Source organism: Orycteropus afer, unplaced genomic scaffold (assembly GCF_000298275.1).
Source record: "Orycteropus afer afer isolate SDZICR_OR568_19922 unplaced genomic scaffold, OryAfe1.0 scaffold00203, whole genome shotgun sequence".
NCBI classification, from domain to species: Eukaryota; Metazoa; Chordata; class Mammalia; order Tubulidentata; family Orycteropodidae; genus Orycteropus; species Orycteropus afer.
The window spans coordinates 2,909,806-2,924,004 of NW_006921790.1; positions in this window are offsets into that span (position 1 = coordinate 2,909,806).

Below are 14,199 nucleotides of genomic sequence, written 5' to 3' on the forward strand. Positions count from 1 at the left end.
TTTTTTTTTTCATTACTCTCCTACTCTCCCTTTTTTCTCTTATCCCTTCCTCCACAGATAATGTGTGGTTTTTACTTTTTTATTTTCCCTTTTTTCCTATTCAGACTTATTTTGGCTTTTTAAAGTGTATCTTTAAATATTTTCTCTCTTTCCTCTTTTTTTTCTTTTCTATTTTTCCCCTCTTTTTGGTGATTTTTCCTGTGTGTTGATGTGGTGTGTGTTTTTTATCTTCTTGCTTTTAGTTTTTTGATGGTTTTTTGATAGCAGTTTTTGTCTGAGTGGGATACAGCAACTTGTGCCCATATAACCCAACCAAACTTGCACCTCCTGCAGCTCCACTTATGCAGTGAGAGTCACCACTTCTTTCTGCAACAATTGGCCAATGATACACAACCAGCAATAAGAGTCTGGCTCACCCTTAACTGCTCTTCACAAACAGTTAACGAAGACCTATGCACCTACTCCCATTCTCTATCACACCCACAAAGAGACAGCTGGTGAGTGCATAAGTGTTCCCAACTAGTAAATGAAGAAGTACAGTAGCCTGCTTACTCAGATACATTCAAAGAATAAAAATAAATAAATAAACCCAAAATCTTGGGCTATTCACTCCAACATACAATCACCAATTAAATATAAATACAACAAACTCACAATGTCTAAAAGACCATCATAGTCCACACAAAGAAGCAGGATAAAGCAGTAGAAATAAGGGAGCAGGATATAGGCCCAAGACACATGCCTGAGAAAGAAGCAGCATTGGAACTTCTTGATAAGGAACTCCAAAGAATTATAGTTAGGTACCTTCAATGGATTGAGAGAAAAACCAAGGAAAACCCTAGACCAATTTTGGAAGAAAATATAAGCGCAAAATGACAAAATAAATGAAAGATTAGAAATATTACAAATATACAGATAGAAATCCAAAGTATTAATACTAAATTTTCAGAAATAGGTAACACTTTGAAAGAGCAAAGTACTAGAATCAAAACAATGGAAGCCAGATTTGATGACATGAAGACAAACACTTGAATATTTCTCTGGAAAAGGAGCAATCAGAAAAAAGATCAAAACAAAATGAAGAAAGCCTAAGGTTCATGTAGGATGCCATCAAAAGAAATAACCTACATGTAATTGGAATTTCAGAACAGGAAGAGAAAAAGAAAACCACTGAGAAAATTGTCCAAGATTTGTTGGAAGAGAACTTCCCTGATATGATGAAAGATGAGAATATATCCATTCAGGAAGTCCAACAAAGCTCAAACAGGATAGACTCCAAAAGAAAATCACTAAGGCATATCATCATTAAACTCACCAAAACCAAAACCAAAGAAATAACTCTGAAAGCAGCACAGGAAAAATGGAAAATAACCTACACAGGGCACATAATAAGACTAAGCTCTAATTTCTCAGCAGAAACAATGCAAGTGAGAAGGCAATGGGATGCTATACATAAAACCCTGAAAGAGAAAAATTTCCAACCAAGAATTATTTACCCAGCAAAATTATCCCTCAAATACGATGGTGACATTAGATTTCCAGATAAGCAGAAATTAAGGGAATTTATTAAAATCAGACCAAGCTTACAAGAGATACTAAAGGGAGTCCTTTGAACAGAGAAGCAATAATAGCAAACAACCAACTATTAATACACAAGATGACAAAACCCAGAAACCAACACAGCTATGAATGTATCCAAAGTAAACTAAGATTACAAGATTGTAAACAAGGAAGCAAAGACATCAATTGGCAAATGATGACAATTACAGAACAAAAAGGGGAAAAATACTGTGTAGTTACAGAACATCTAAATAGTGAGGAGGTCAAGAGTGTTGCAAGATAGAACAGACTGTTCTAAACTCAGGGAAAAAAAAAAATATAAATCACAGGGTAACCTCAAAGAAAAATGATAAACCTTCACATCATAATAAAAAAGAGGACAAGCACAAATATTTACCAATCCATTTTCTAAAAATTAATTAAAATTGAACATAGCTTCATTCTTTAAGTTAGAATTTATTAACTACTAAAAGATTATGTGTTAGGAGTGCTGGTAGCATAGTGGCTAAGACACTTGACTGCTAACCAGAAGGGTGGCGGTTCAAACCCACCAGCCACTCCTCAGAAGGAAGATAGGGCAATCTACTCCTGTAATGATACTGCTTCAGAAACCCAAGGAGGGGTCGCTATGCGTCGGGTCCAACTCCATGGCACATAACAACAACAACAACAACAAAAACAACAGCAAAGAAGAAAATGATAATATTTATAAACACAGAAAATTATATGGAACAAAGAACCAAGAACACCACATACACACACACACACATAACAAAATGACAGAAACAAATTCATACTTGTCAATAATTACATGAAATGTCAATGAATTAAATGCACCACTCAAGAGATAGGGTGTTACAGAACAGATAAGAAAATATAATCTATCAATATGCTGTCTACAAGAGACATACCTCAGATACAAAGACAAAAATAGACTAGAAATCAAAGGTTGGAGAAAGATATATCAAGTAAATGGCAACCAAAAATGAGCAAGAATGGCAATATTAATTTCTGATATAATTGACTTTAAGAAAAAAACCACAATAAGGGGCACAGAAAGACATTATGTGATGATTAAAGGATCAATTAAACAAGAAGATATAACCATAATAAATATCTACGTACCCAAAAAGAGACCCAAACTACATAAATCAGACTTTAAGAGAATTGAAAAGACAAATAGAATGGAAAAGACGAATGGAAAGAATCTCAACAAAGACACAGAAGAACTAAAAAATACATCCGGCAATTTGGCCTTATAGACATCTATAGAGCATTTCACCCAACAGCAGCACGATATACATTCCTTTCCAGTGCACTTGGAACATTCTCCATGATAGATCACATGTTAAGCCATAAAGCAAGCCTTAATAAATTTAAAAATATTGAAATACTGCAAAACATCCTTTCAGGTCATGATGCTATCAAACTAGAAATCAAAAATAGGAAGATCAACAGAAAAAGAGCAAACACGTGGAAACTGAACAACACCCACCTTAAGAAAGACTGGGTAATAGAAATATGAAATTAAAAATGCCTTGATTAAAACAAGAATGAAAACACTACATACCAAAATCTTTGGGCACAGCAAAAGCAGTGATCAGAGACCAATTTATACCAATAAATGCACATATCAAAAAATAAGAAAGAACCAAAATCAACATATTAAACCAACATCTCCAACAATTAGAAAAAGAACCATAAGAAAAACCTATACTCAATAGAACAAAGGAAATAATAAATATTTGAGCTGAAATCAATGAAACAGAAAATAGAAAGACAATAGAAAAAATCAAGACTAGAAGTTGTTTTTTTTAAAAGATTAATGAAATTGACAAGCAATTGGAAAATTTAACAAAGGAAAAGAGGGAAAGAATACAAATAATACAAATAAGAAACAAAATGGATGACATCACAACAGAACCAACCGCAATAGAAAAGAAAATATCAGGATACTATGAAGAACTGTGCTCCAACAAATTTGAAAATCTAGAAGAAATGGACAGATTTCTAGAAACACTCTATTTACCTAAACTAACACAGATTTAGGTGGAAAAGTTGAACAGACATATAACAAAAGAAGAAATTGAACAAGTCATCAAAAATTACCAGCAAAAAATGTCCTGGCCCAGATGGTTACATCAGAGAATTCTACCAAACGTTTAGAGAACTGAAACCAGTCCTACTCAAACTATTCCAGAACATAGAAAGGGATGGACTTCTCCCAAGTTGATTTAATGAAGAAAGCATAACATTGATACCAAAACCAGGCAAAGACATCACTCATAAGGAAAACTACAGACCAATATTCCTTGTGAATACAAATGCAAAAATCTTCAACAAAATCCTAGCCAATAAACTCCAACAACATGCCAAAAAAATAATTCATTATGACCCAGTGGGGTTCATATCAAGTATAAAAGTGTGGTTCAACATTAGAAAAACAATCAACATCCTCCATCACATAAATAAAACAAAGGAAAAAAATCACATGATCATATCAATCAATGAAGAAAAGGCATTTGATATAATCTAACACCCATTCCTGATCTTAACTCTCAGCAAAATAGGAATAGCACAACATTTCTTAACATAATCAAGGGCATTTATGCAAAACAAACAGACAACATTATTCTCAATGGAGAAAGACTGAAACCATGCCCTATGAGAACAGGAATGAGAGAAAGATACCTTTTATCACCACTTCTATTCATCATTGTACTGGAAGTCCTAGCCAGGGCAATAAGGCAAGAAAGGGTAAACGAAGGCATCCAAATGGGTAAGGAAAAGGTAAAACTATCCCTATTTGCTGATAATATGATCCTATATCTAGAAAACCTAAGAGACCCAGTGAAAAAACTATCGGAACTAATTGAGAGATTTAGCATAGTGGCAGGCTACAAGTTCAACACCCAAAAATCAGTTGGATTCCAGCAAAGACATTGTTGAGAAAGAAATAAATAAATCAATACCATTTACCATAGCTACAAAAAAAATAAAATACTTGGGCATAAAACTTACCAGGGACACAAAAGACCTGTACAAAGAAAACTACAAAATAGTACCTCAAGAAACCATAAGCGATCTACACAAATGGAAGAACATCTCATGCTCATGGATAGGAAGATTGAACATTGTGAAAATGTCAATACCACCCAAAGCAATTTATACATTCAATGCAATCCCAATCCAGATCCCATCAACATTCTTTAAGGATATGGAAAAACCAGTTGCTAACTTCATAAGATAAGGAAAGAGTCCTCGCATAAGCAAAGTGTGATTGATGAAGAAGAACAAAGTAGGTGGTCTTGCACTCCCAGATCTCAAAACCTACCATACAGCCACAGTAGTCAAAACTGCCTGATATTGATACAATGAAAGACACATAAAGTGATAGAATTGAGAACCCAGAAATAAATCCATCAATCTATGGTCAGCTGATCTTTGACAAAGGGCCTAAATCCATTAATGGATAAGAGATTGTCTGTTTAACAAACAGTGCTGGCAAAGCTGGATATCCATTTCCAGAAAAATGAAACAAGACCTGTACCTCATACTATACACAAAAACAACCTCCAGATGGATCAAACATTTAAATGTGAAACATACAGCTATATAGTTCCTCAAGGAGAAACCAGAAGCAAATTTAGGGGCCCTAATATAGGGGTAGCATAGTGCCTAAGGCATTTGACTGTTAACTAGAAGGCTGGTGGTTCAAACCCACCAGCCACTCCTCAGAAGGAAGATGGGGCAATCTACTTCCATAGTGATACAGCCTGAGAAACCCAAGGAAGGCTTGCTATGTGTTGGATCTGACTTGACAGCAGTGCATTTTTTTTTTTTTTTAAATATATGGCATTAGGAGACTATCAAGCATAACCCAAAATGCACAAAAACCAAAAGAGAAACTAGATGAATGGGACCTTCTAAAAATTAAATTTTTATGTGCTTCCAAAGACTTCTCCAAAGGAGTAAAAAGAGAACCAACAGATTGGGGAAAAAATGTTTGGCTATGACATATCTGACAAGGGACTTATCTCTAAAATTTATAGAAAACCCAAAATCTCAACAACTTAAACTCAAATAATCCAATTTTAAAATGGGCAAAAAACATGAGTAGACATTTTGCCAAATAGGATATGCAGGCAGCCAACAAACAATTGAAGACATGTTCACCATCATTAGCCATTAGAGACATGCACATCAAAACAATGAGATACCATCTTGCCCCATAGTAGTAGCAAAGTTCAACATGACAGAAAATAACAAATGTTGGCAAAGTTGTGGAGAGAGTGGGACTCTCATATGCTGCTGATGGAAATGTCAAATTATACAACCACTGTGGAAATGATACAACCAGTATGGCAATTCCTCAAAAAGTTGGAATTAGAAATACCATTTGATCCAGCAATCTCATTACTCATATTCAAAAGAAGTGAGACCCAGGACAAGAACCGGTATATGCACACCCATATGGATAACCAAACTATGGTACATGCACACAATGGAATACTAGCAACCCTAAAAAATAACCTAGACATTACAAAACACTGCATAATGTGGATGAAATTGGAGGACATTAGGCTGGTGAAATAAGTCAATTACAGAAGGACAAATATTGTATTAGTCCATTATTGTAAAAAGTCAAATAAATGTTTCTCTGTGGAAGGAGATTTTCTTTGTTGGTTACCAGGGGTGGGAGGAGAGGTGAGGGAACAGTGCTAGACAGGTAGAGACAAGTATTGATTTGGATGAAGGGAAGGGCAATGTACCAAATGTGAGTGACCAACATAGTGACATTGAGGAAGCAGAAAACATAGAGAGGTGTATGAGAGGTACAATCAACAAAGATGAATCCTTTTACACATATAGTACTGCATTGTCAGTGAAGGCAAACATTGATCTATGGGTAGATAGATGGGTGGACAGACTGAAAGATTAGGTATGTCTATGTAGGGGGGAGTATGCCCAAGACCATAGGGTTGGCAGACAATGTTTCTATAAGTGTATTTGTATTTTGTGTAAGAGTTCCAAGGTATATAGTAGAGCTGACAAGAGACAAGGTTTGTAGTCACTTCTTGGTCACAGCCAGCTACCAAGAGGGACTGAGTACTTGGACATATGGGCTTGGAACCATAGTCAAAGGGACATCAAGCTCAATTGGCATAACATATTACACAAAACATTGTTCCACATCCTACTTTGGTGAGTAGCAGCTGGAATCTTAAAAGCTTACAAGTAGCCATCTAGAAGCAATGATGGGTCTCTCCTCACCCAGAGCAAAGAAGAATGAAGAAAATCAAAGATGCATGGAAAAAATTAGTCCGAGGGACCAGTACACCATGGAATTCTCAGCCTATATAACTATGAGACCAGAAGAACTAGATGGTGCCCAGCTACCACTGTCAACTACTCAGAGGGGGATTTATGTAGGAGATCTGGGATACAGTTGGAGAACAATGTGGAACAAAACTCAAAATCCTAACAAAAAGGGACCAGGTTTTCTGGTCTGTTAGAGCCTTGTGAATCCCCTGAGACTACGGCCCCTAGCTGCCCTTCAGGTCTGGAATTGTAACCACTCCTGTGGCTTCCAGCCTAACAAAAGACAGGCATATAAGCTGAACATTTATATTATATAGATACACTCCTTGGAGAGATCAATCATGGGAGAATAGAAGAGCTCTGTATGCACAGGGAGAGAGCTTGGGGTGTTTGGGGGGGGGGCAGGAGTGCATGGGAGGGAAGGACACAAAGAAGAGGTGGCTAAGGGGATTAAGTGGGAGGAGACCTGTTACATTATGGGAGATTGTCATGAGACAATGTCATGAGACAAATTCTATGTGAACTGTTGTGTGGTAGATGAATTTGCTCTGTAAACTTTCACCCAAATTACAATAAAATTAAAAAAAAAAAGATAAGAAAGGACGTGAAGCCCCAAATGGATGTCCAAAGAGATTCTGAAACTTGCTCTTGAATGAAAGAGCTGAACACAAGCTTTCAAATGGCAGTGCAAGAGGGAAAAGAAAAAAATATTATTATGAAATATGCAAAGACCTGAAGTGGGAAAATGAAAGGAGAACACACTCAACATTTCTGAAGAAGAAAGAGCTAAAGAAAAACAAGCTTTGAATTATGATACGAAAGGATTCCATGGGAAGAATATAGAGAAAGCAAGGAACACACAGACTCACTGCACTAAAAAGAGCTTGCTGATAACCAACCATTTCAGGAGGTAGCATATAATCAAGAGCCAATGGTACTGAAGATATAAGTACAAGCTGAACTAAACAAATTGACAAAAAAAAATAAAATAAAATAAAATAAATAATAAGGTTTCAGGAATTGACAGAATACCCATTGAGACATTTCAACACACAGATGCAGTGCTGGACGATCTCACTCATTTATGACAAGAAAGGTAGAAGACAGTGACCTGGCTACTAGACTGGAAGAGATCTATTCTTATGCCCATGCCAAAGAGAGATGATCCAACACAATGCAGAAATTATTCAGCAATATCACACACAAGTAAAATTTTGCTAAAGATAATTCCAAAAATGATTGCAGAAGTACATCTACAGGGCATTGCCAGATATTCAAGCCAGATTCAGAAAAGGACATAGAATGGATGATATCATTGCTGATATCAGATGGATCCTGGCTGAAATCACTGAATACCTCAAAGACACTTACCTGTTTGTTTGTTTTTTTTCTTTTTTTATTTCCATATGCAAAGGTATATGACTATGTGAACCACAAAAAATTATGGGCAACTTTGCAAAGAATGGGAATTTTAGAACACTTAATTGTACTCAGAAGGAACCTGTACATACACCAAGAGGCAGTTATTCAAACAAAACAAGGAGATAGTACATGGTTTAAAATCAGAAAAGTATATACACATCAGGGTTATATAATCTCACCATGTTTATTTGATCTATATGCTGAGCAATAATTGAGAATCTGGACTATATGAAGAAGAATGAGGCATCAGGACTGAAGGAAGACTCATCAACAACCTGCAAAATGTATATGACACAACCTGGCTTGAGGAAAGTAAGGAAGTCTTGAAACATTTACTGATGACCATCTAAGACTCCAGTCTTCAGCATGGATTACATCTCAACATAAAGAAAACAAAAATCCTCACAACTGGATCAGTAAACAACATCATGATAAATAGAGAAAAGATTGATAATATTAGGATATTGTTTTAGTTGAATCCACAAGTAATTCCTATGTAGCAGCAATCAAGATATTAAATGGCAATTTGCATTGGGGAAATTTGCTGCGAAAGACTTCTTTACATGTTAAAAAGTGAAGATGTCACTTTGAAGACTAAGACACACCAAGACCCAAAGCATGGTATTTTCAATAACCTAATGTGAGAGCTGGACAATGAATAAGGAATTCCACAGAATAATTGATGCATTAGTATTGTGGTATTGGTGAAGACCATTGAATGCACTATGGACTGTTAAAAGAACTAAAAAGGCTATGTTGGAGGAAATAAAGCCAGAATGCTCATTAGAAGTGAGATTAATCAGATTTCATCTCTCATATTTTGGTTATATTGTCAGAAGTGATCAGCCCCTGGAAGAGGATACAACGCTCAACAAAGTAGAGGGTCAGTAAATGAGATGGATTGAAACAGTAGCTGGGACAATGGGCTCAAGCATGGGAATGATTGTGAAGATGAGGCAGGACCAGGCAGTATTTTGCCCTGTGGTACATAGAATTGTTATAAGTAGAAAACAACCTGATGGCACCTAACAGCAACAAAAACAAGATTAGTAATCTCTCAATCCCTACACCCTATGTACAACACAGCAATTTGCTTTTAATATTGTAACTAATTTTCTGTTATTCCATTTGACAGTTCTTTTATCATCTTATATACCAAGCAGTGAATAAGCCTTGTTTATTACTGCCATTATTTGTGTACTTATTGTACTTTTGTACAGTTTTCTCATAGTGTGAATTTTATCTTAGTGTTTTTCTTTCTCATGCTCACAATTCCTGATGAAGTCTAACATGATAACACAATTTCAGATTATCTCAGCCAATACCTAGTATAAACTCTTCAGAAGAGGTAGAAAAAAATATTAAACAAATCTTCCAGAAAGCTGCATAGCTTTATTGTGTTCCTCCTATGCCTGACTGACCCTCTTTAGACATCTTTAGATGGTTACCCACCCACATAGGATCTTAGCTTCTTTGTACCTGTTATTATTGCTGTAATCATTTGTATCATCAAATACTGTATGGTATATATATCAAACACATTTGAAAAAGCTATTAACTCCATTCCTGCTAAAAAAAAATCATATACGTAGGACAAAAAGACAACAATTATTCCTGTGATTTTGAACTTTCAACATAGTTTCAGCCCCCTCTTCATGTCAGATGAGGTCTATTGCTTTTGTCCAGCTCCTTGCTCTACCAACACACTATTTCACACCATATGGTGTCTGACTGTCTAATCACATTGTCTGGAGTCTTTAATGTTTGTGGAGACAGATTGCCATCCAACAAAATGCAAAGGCTTTCCCAGCAGTTTTTTACTCCTTTATGAGAGATCAGAAAAATTTGTCAACTCTCCTTTGAAGAAAAGATCCCTCGCCCAATGAGGTAGAAGAAGGCTTAAATATGATTGAGGAATCTCTTTCTAATGAGATTCATGATAAAAAGGTGAGATTGTGTAAGAACACCCCAAATTAATTTAGGACACCTGAATGAGATGATGGCTATGCTAAAGCCTGAGGCTAAAACTCCATTTTGAATCAAAAATAACCTCTTCATTGGGAATATAGCCTGTTATATTTCTCCACTGTACCCTAAGAAAATTACTTGGTAAATAATTCCACAAGAAAAGTGTAAATTTTACTTACTTAAATGATTTATTTCCTGCTCGAGAGATACTTACTCAAAATAAACTTTAGAAATGATGCATGTCCTTCCTTCAGTTACCCAACAGAGGTCTCATGATTTTTCCAAGGCCAGATGTACCCATTTAATGATTACTTGTATTTTTTTTAAAGCCATTTTAGAAACATATGTAATCTCCTACAAATCAGATCTGCCATAATCTACTTTTCTAGTTATTACCTAAACGTTAACAAGTCAATGAGTTTTTACTAAATTTCCTTGTATTTTTGTATATGAACTCTCTGAACTGTCTCTGTCTTAGAACACTTAGTTCACTGATCTATTTGTCAGTTCTTTTGCCAATGCTACACCATCTTGATCACTGTAGCTTTATTGTAAATCTTGAAGCTGGGCAATGTCTGCTCTCTAACTTTGTTCTTCAGTATTAACTATTCTGGATCTGTCATTAATTTTTGGAATTTTTTTTTGACATTTGTTTTGTTGCTGTTAGGTACCAATGAGTTGGCTCTGTCTCAGCAATCCTAGGTACAACAGAACAAAACACTGCCTAGTTCTGCATCAGCCTTAGAGTCCTTGCTATACCTGAACCCATCATTACAGCCACTGTGTCAATCCATCTCGTTGAGGGCCTTTCTCTTTTTTGTTGACTCTTCACTTTACCAAGAATGATTTCCTTCTCCAGGGAATGGTCCCTTCTTACAATATGACCAAATTATTTGAGACAAAGTTTGGCCATTCTGCCTTCCGAGGAACATTCAGGCTATACTTCTTCCAGGACAGATTTGTTAGTTCTTTGAGCAGTCCATGATACTTTCAACATTCTTTGCCAACACCTCAACTCAAAAGCATCAACTCTTCTTCAGTCTCCCTTATTCACTGTCCAGCTCTCACATGCATATGAGGCAATTGAAAATACCATGGCTTGTGTCAAGTGGACCTTAGTCTTCAAGGAGATATGTTTGCTCTTCAGAATATGAAAAAGGTCTTTTGCAGCAGATTTGCCCAGTGCTGTAGGGCATCTGATGTCTTGACTACTGCTTCCATTGTTGCTGACTGTAGAACCAAGTAATATGGAATATTTGACAACTTCAAACTTTTCTCCATTTATTGTGGTGCTGCTTGTAGGTCCAGTTGTGAGTATTTTTGTTTTCTTTATATTGAAGTATAATCCATACTGCAGACAGTAGTCTTCGATTTTTATCAGTATGTGCTTCAAGTCATCCTCACTTTATGTAAGCAAAGTTGTGTTGTCTGAGTATTGCAGGTTGTTAATGAATCTTCCTCCAAACCTGATGCCACATTCTTCTTCATATAGTCATATGATCAGTCATTATTTCTTTAAATGTATCTCCTTCATTCTCTCTTTTTTCTCTTTTTGCTGTACCAATTGCATATGTGTTACATCTTTGTATTTGTACATTTCTTGGATATTGCATTCTTTGTGTGTTTCAATTATTATTATTTATTTATCTTGCTTTTAAGTGTGAGATGTTTCTATTGACCTATATTCTTCCTTGGATTATGTCCAGTCAACTGGTGAGCTTCTCAAAGGTGTTCTTCATTTCTGTATATTGTAAATATAACATTCATTTTTGATACTTTTTTTACTGTTTTCATGTCTCAACTTACATCTAGTTTGTTATTTCAGTCATTCCATTACAGCCTTTAAAACATCAATCATAGTTATTTTCAATTCTATGTCTAATAATCCCAAGACCTGTGTTTTACCTATTTCTGATATTTACTCTGTTTCCTCAGTATGTATTTGTTTTCTTGCCTTTTGTTCTACCTTGTAAATTTTGTTGTTATTTTTGTATGGAAAGTCAGACTTTTTTGGGGGTAAGAGGTAATATTAAGTAAACTAACATAACTTTAATGTGAGGCTTTATGTTTATCTGACTAGGATTTGGACTATGTTTAACATTTGCTATAGTTGTTGATGAACAGAACCTTCAAATTAGTGTCTTAGTTTTGCCTCCTTCTTAGCTTTCAGCTTTCCTAAAGTACTTCTTGAGAGAGTCTACAACTTAAATTCTTTCAGTTAAAATCTGCCATTGTTATGTTGGAGCATTGTTGGTGGTAAGTTGTGAAGGGGAAATAATTTTTATATGCAGTTATAATTCAGAAGCTCTGAATTATAGTAGTGTGTAAGGCATTTGGTTGCTAACCAGAAAGTCAGTAGTTCAAACCCAGTCACTGTGTGGGAGGAAGATGAGGCAATCTACTTATGTAAAGATTTCCAGACTTGGGAATCCAGTGGGAGTCACTTTGAGTTGGAATCTACTTGATGGCAGTAGGGTTTTTTTTTAGATTTTGCACTTATGATTAAATCTGTGTTTTTAGTGGGCTTTTCTCTCTCACTTATGACTTTTATAAGTTTTTCTCCAGTGTTATAGCTTTTTCTCTTTTCCATTTTAGTGATTCAGAAGGCTGAAAGGGACTGAGTCCATAGTAATGCTTTTTTCGCAACTCAGATAAGGCTCTGCCAAGTCTTTTCCTCTGGAGAGTAGTCCTTTGTTATGGAGAATGCTTTGGGTATATTTCACAATGATTATTATTCCTTCCTGTCCCTTGACAGAGATTTAGGGGATATTTCTCAAATCCTCATCCTGAGACGAAGAGATTCTCAGATTCCTGAGAATCTGATGGGGTTCCTAGAAATCAAACCTACAAAAAATGTAGTAGTGTGTCTCAGCCTGAAGCCTCCTAGTTTCTTACTCTCATACAAGTCCATATCCAATGTTTAGCAATTCATCAATATTATCATTTGAGTGTACCTCTCAATTTATGGCTCCAGAAGCCTCTGCTCCAAGAAAGCTGATCATGGCTAGGACAGGATTCACCTGTCTACCCAGATTTTGAGTTCCCTTCAGTGATAGGTTCAGAAAACATTGTTGGTTTACAGTTTATAGTTTGTTCCACTTGTTATTGTTACAAGAATAGAAGTGATACATTTCCAAACTTCTCACTGGTCAGAGACAAAACTAGAAATCATAATCACATTTTATTTCAGAATGAGTTCAATTAATTAATGACCCTTTTACATTCAACACTTACCAGATAAGGAGGGTGTGTTGTAAGTAGATATTTTAAATGATGCAACTTTAAACAAAAATGATTTATCACTACTCTTTTAGGTATCTGAATTTTAATTTGAAAATACTTTTGAGATAGCCAGAAAATTAGTAAGAAATTAACAGTATATGCCTACAAATATGTACATAAATTTGCACCAAATGTATTTAAGACTGTATCTTCCATATAGAATATAGCATTAAAAATGTTGAGAATATTAAGTCTTAACTGTTTTTTAAATTGATAATGCAATAAAGAAATGTTCTACATTCCAAAATTTAAATGTTTTAAATAAGCATTTTGTTTATTTAAGTAAAATAGTTCTAAATATTCAAATAAATACAATTTTATATATTATGTATATTAACATTTAATATAAGACTTAATTTGGAAAAAAAATACTTCATTTGGAGGAAAAAAGTTAGTAATAATAGCTACTGGTGTTAGTAATGAAACATGAAAACACAAGGAAGCACAATTCCATGTATTTTCTTACTTGTACTAAAATAGTGTAAATAGAAGAATGAAATTTCAATTTTGGAATATGTTTTAAACAGGCTACAAAGGAGAGGTTTTCATATAAAGAAAACAAAAATCCTCACAACTGGACCAATGAGCAGCATCACAATAAATGGAGAGAAGATTGAGGTTGTCAAAGAATTCACATTGCTTGGT